Here is a 6,000-nt window from a genome sequence, read left to right on the forward strand (position 1 = left end):
TCTTTCTCCGAGGATAATTAGGGCGAAGAATTCTCCTGACGACGCCTGCGAAGACCCGGGCTCCCGGGAAGCTGAAGGGAAATCAGACCTAGTTGAGCAGCAAGCCCTTAGAGGAGCGGGTCCCTTGTTTGGCATATTGCCTGCTGCCCATCACAGGCTTGTGGCATCAACAACCTTGCCGTCACATAGCCAAGCATTCGTAGGCTGTGCTAGTCCGTGGCTAGTTTCTTAAATACCCTTATTGCTCACTGCTACTGACCCTTTCTATTCTTCCAATATTTTGGCGGCTGGAATGAAATAATTAGTCAACATTTTCTTCAAAGTAAATGGTAGAATTTCTAAATATAGAAACGTTAGCTATGATTGCGATTTCAGGAAGTCAAAGAATTTGGCAACTGAGAATTGTGGTGTTCCTGTTACTTTAAGATGTGATGATTTAATTAACTAATTTCATTGATGGAACGGTTTATACTTTAGAAATGATATGATATGCAGATATATGAAATTAATTCCAGTGAAATTAATTGCAGGATATTTTTAATTAAATTCGTTTTAAAGTCGTATTCTGCTGCATTGAGAGACACAAATAATTAAGAAAAACGGTTTAAAACAATTAACTTCCCATGTTTCACCCCTATTATGTCTTCCCTTGCTTTATTATTTTTTCCTCAATTTTCTCATTCATTTTTTCAAAGAGATACATCTGAAGGGCAAGTTTTAGTATACTGGCATTAAAAAAACAAAAACAACAACAACAACAAAAACTGCAGATAAAGCATCTACCAAAAAGTGTAATTTTAGAAGAAAGGTATCTCATTTAATTTGCTGCAGAGTATCTACTGTGAAAATTGGGTTTACACTCATACCCAATAAAGTTGGTTCTGCTCACCAACTTTAATATCGAGAGCCCTGTTTGTCTTCACAATAAATTTCTCATAATCTTTAGCTGATGACATTTGTTTTTTGTTTAAATATTTGCCATAAAGATGAAAGAATAAAGCGGCAGTGATGCAATTTCATGAAGAGGTGGAAGCTCATCTTTGATTTTCTTTTCCCTGAAATGTTTTGGCACCAGAAATCTAAAAGCAGCTTCTTTCTATTATAATGTGCTCCAAATGCATGAAGCAAATATAGAGGAATGGCAGTGAATCAGTCTCTCAGTTTGGCAAAAAGCCTCACAGTGAGATGAAAAGTTAAAATTTATGTTTCTATTTGAAGACCATTCAGAATGTAAGCTCCTCCGCCCAAATTTATAGTTGAGTTACTTAAAAGTATCTAAACAGAGCTTCCCTGGTGGCGCAGTGGTTGAGAGTCCACCTGCCGATGCAGGGACACGGGTTCGTGCCCCCGTCCGGGAGGATCCCACATGCCGCGGAGCGGCTGGGCCCGTGAGCCATGGCCGCTGAGCCTGCGCGTCCGGAGCCTGTGCTCCGCAAAGGGAGAGGCCACAACAGTGAGAGCCCCGCGTACCGAAAAAAAAAAAAAAAAAAATCTAAACAGAATATCAAGAAAGTTATCTACAGCCTATGAACACATAATAATGCTATGTATGAAACACAGGAAGTTTAATGGGACTTTGAGCTTGCTGTTTTATTTCTTTAGGCCTCAGTATCCTCATCAGTAAAAAGAGGGATTTGGAGAAGATGATCTTCAAGTTCTCTTCTCTTCCATATCCTTTGAATTTCTGTTACTACTCTGTTCATCTGTCTCCAATTATTTACCTTTGACTGCAAAATTGCCAAATTTCTTCAGGCTATCTTTGAAAGCCTTCTACTACAAACGGCTTAAACAAATTTTCTATTTTATTTTACACTCAAATTTTGAATTCAGTGTTACCTAAATTGTCTCATACCTCTCTGCTTTTACATCTGGCACTCCACTCTACAGAAGTTCCACCAGCCCCTAAAAATATTTAACATTTCCCCCACCCTATTCCCTCACACACATCTCTCTCATCTAAAACCCTACTCAGTGTCCAAGGAGAGTCAAGCATTCAAGACTGATTTTTCTCTTCCCAGAAAGAAGTGATTTGGTTCTCTTTCTCCAAGTATCCATAGCTTGTGATTTATGTCAATCAACACAATGACAATATTTCGTGAGTGAAAAACTGGAACAAATGATCTAACTATAGGTATATATATATATATATATTGGTATAAAGAGACAATTTAAACTAGGTATGTCAAAGAAAACCTGGGACACTGTTCCCTATGGTGAGAATTATTCTACCTTCTCATTAAGGGACTGAGAATACAGAATGCAAAATACTTTGTATTCTCCACCTTACAAAATCCTTTGTATTCTCCACCTTGCTATTCTCCGTCTTTGTCATGGTTGTTAAATAGTATTTATTACATATCTTTGAAAGAATGAACAGCTGTAAAATGAAGCCCCAGGGACAGCAATGAAAGTCATTTTTTGGTCTAATGAAGGTTAATCAGAGAAGACAATGAGGGTGATTTGGCTTTGGCCTCAATCTCCAAGGAAATCTTATATTTGACCATGTGTTGATTTCTTGGCACGGACATACTCTTAGCATACTTACATTGGATGATGGCATTGCATGAAAACTAGATTTGTCTTTTTCTGTCATACTACAGCTTTGCACAAGAAAGGCTACTATGTTTGCATTTCTCATTGCTTGGGATAACTGCTGTGGCCTCAAAATGGTGAAACTGGCTCGTGTCTCCCTAGATCTCTACTTGGTCTGGCTTTCGTACTAAGCTTTCATGAAGAAAAGATATGAAGAATCACCTTGATATGACACATTGAATGGTTACTACCCTATAAAAGGTATTATAGTTAAATTCAATGTATTAATAAACCTGAATATATCTTCATTGCATTCAAAGTAGAACAACAGAAGCATTTTTAATAAGCAGACTTGCTAGTATTTACTGATGACTTGCTATGTATTAAGCATCATGTGATGTTTTACATCAATTATTTTATTTAATGTTGACACTCCAACCATCATGTCTGTGTAATTATTGGCTACATATTGATGATGACAAGACTGAGGAAATGAAGTAGGCACCCTGAGTAGTCCAACAGCTGGTAAGATGTGGAAATTTTAACTCATGGCACTGACTCTGTGTGAGAAAATTATAATGTAACAGAAGTAAAGAATAAATTTGATAACCAGTTGTTCAGGAAAAAAGAGCAGTACCCAAGAATTCTCCACTAATGGAAGCAATTAATGGAAAAAAGTATTCCAGTTTTCAGGTTTATTTAAATCTAAAAGGAATTAGCCAAATAATACAGTACAGGTCAGTTAAATGAATAGGAGAAAACAAGAAAGGAAGGATCCTAAATGAGCATTACATGGAGAAAAAGACTGTCTCATGTACACAAAATCATGTACACAATTTGTTTGTGTATACAATGGAGACAATGGACCAAATCAAGAAAATAACAAAACTGAGGTGTGTGGACAGATAAACAGACAACACAAACAGATGGCAGGAAGCTCACGTTAACCATGGAAGAAAACACAGCAACAGTCTTTATAAAAATAATCTAAATAAAACTCCATAAACCAAAGACCATGTTTCCCTAAAATATTATGTAATCTTAGCAATTTTTTACATAATTGTTTTAAACGTTTTTGTCACAGCTACATTCTTTCTTTGGGAGAATTTGGGAAAAACAAGAACAAAGCAAAATTTAACCCATGGTAGATGTTATATTTGAAATTATAAGATACCCTAATGAAACAATAAGATACTCTAATGAAGTTACTTTTTCAGATCCATGATTTCGTGAAAAGAATACATATATGATGATGTCAATTATTTTGATCCCAAAGGTAAAGATTCATTAAAATATATTTTTATATATTAAATGTATATATAATATATAATATATATATTTAATATATATTATATATATATTATATAATATATATAATACATATTAAAATATATTTAAGCAATCAATAGTAGCTCTTGAAGTTCACAACCAGATTAATGCTCATATATTTATTATTTTATATGTTGCATTTTAATTTAATTAACATAAAAACAAAATTTTTTTCGTTATTGTTTTTTAAGAATTTTTTTTTAAGTCCTAGAATCCCAGGCTTTCCTGGTGGCGCAGCGGTTGAGAGTCCGCCTGCCGATGTGGGGGATGTGGGTTCGTGCCCTGGTCCAGGAAGATCCCACATGCCGCGGAGCGGCTGGGCCTGTGAGCCATGGCCGCTGAGCCTGCGCGTCCGGAGCCTGTGCTCCACAACAGGAAGAGGCCACAACAGTGAGAGGCCCGCGTACCGCCAAAAAAAAAAAAAAAACAGTCCTAGAATCCCTTTGTCTATTAATGACCCAAATTTTTATATAACAATGTTAGATTTAATTTTATTTAAATCTAATTGATTATCAGTTAGGTATTTAATTTTAAAAATAATGAATTAATAGCATTTTAATAAATTAATGAAGGTTTAAATATATAAATTATTTCATTACTATACATTAAATGTAATGTTCATTACATTAACAATACATTAAAGCACTACTCATCAGAAACTTCACTTATTAAACAGGTTCATATTATAATCAGCATTCTTTTTTTTTTTTTACTTTCTATGAATATCAAGAACAGAATAAAATCTTCCACTATCTGTATTAGTAGACAGCTTTATAGCAAAGAATAAGGAACAAGATATTCAAATAAATTATAGTGGTCTAAAGAGCTACTGATTTTTATTGTTGTTGGTGGTGGTTGGTTTATTCTCTAATGATCCCTATATCAATGTGCTACAAGTGCCCATATTGCAGTGCATTAGGAGGCCAAGGCTGCTGAAGTTGATGAGGAGCCACACTGATTTGCCCAGAAGTTCGTCGGCTGCTCTTTGCCTCCAGCATCTTGAAAAACTGGCATCATACGAAGACGTAGACAATGAAATAACAAGAACTCTTGGGGCTGAAGAAGTAGGAAAAGTGTGCTCAGAAGAGTCACAAGATTGAAGTGATACATTGTGAGAGTGACTCACTTCACTTAAAATTCCACTTTTCTAACCATCTTCTGGACTCCAGAAGTCTTTGCTGATATGTGAAAAATAAGCTGTATTATTTTTCATATTCAGAGAAAGGTTTTTATTAAATTCAATGCATATACTGACTTGAAATTCATAAATAATCCACATATGAGAATATATTTTATAATATAACTAGCAATAGTTTGCTGGGGGGAAAACTGATACATTTGCTCAATGACGTAAGTAAGTAAGGGGTACATTTGCAACTAGGCTTTCAATACCACTGTTGATTGTCCATGGAACCAGCTTCTAAGTAAAACTTGGCAGTGATAATCTCATGTACTCTCACACTCTATGGGTGAGAAGTGAATCTGGAACATCTTTTGTAGGGTGGTTTCACAATATTATTGTGCCTTTAAAATGTGGGTAACATTACATCAACAATTACACTTATTAAAATTTAAGGAAATAAATTAATAAAAATGGACTAAAAGATTAAACATAATGGGTTGTTTTTTTTTTTTTTTTTTTTCAGTACACGGGCCTCTCACTGTTGTGGCCTCTCCCGTTGCGGAGCACAGGCTCCGGACACGCAGGCTCAGCGGCCATGGCTCACGGGCCTAGCCGCTCTGCGGCATGTGGGATCTTCCCGGACCGGGGCACAAACCCATGTCCCCGGCATCGGCAGGCGGACTCTCAACCACTGTGCCACCAGGGAAGCCCCATAATGGTATTTTTAATGGATAAAAATCAGAAACTCTAATATTCAATAAGAAGTGCTAAATACATCTATATAATAGACACCATGGAAACATTTAAATGCTTAGAAGAATATGTACATAAAAAAGATTGTTCTAAAGTATCAAATTATAAAGGCATATACAAAGCAATTTTTTAATATAGAAAGAAGGTATGTTCCATTAATGACATTTGTATATGACTGGTGAGATAATTTCTGCCTTTTATTTTTGTATTTTCTACCATTAGCATTTATTATTTGTATAAAAATACAGATTTTTTTTTGAAAA

The sequence above is a fragment of the Aethalodelphis obliquidens genome, unplaced genomic scaffold, assembly GCF_003676395.1.
Source record: "Aethalodelphis obliquidens isolate GAN/ISIS:26980383/991018 unplaced genomic scaffold, ASM367639v1 scaffold67, whole genome shotgun sequence".
Classification (NCBI taxonomy): domain Eukaryota; kingdom Metazoa; phylum Chordata; class Mammalia; order Artiodactyla; family Delphinidae; genus Aethalodelphis; species Aethalodelphis obliquidens.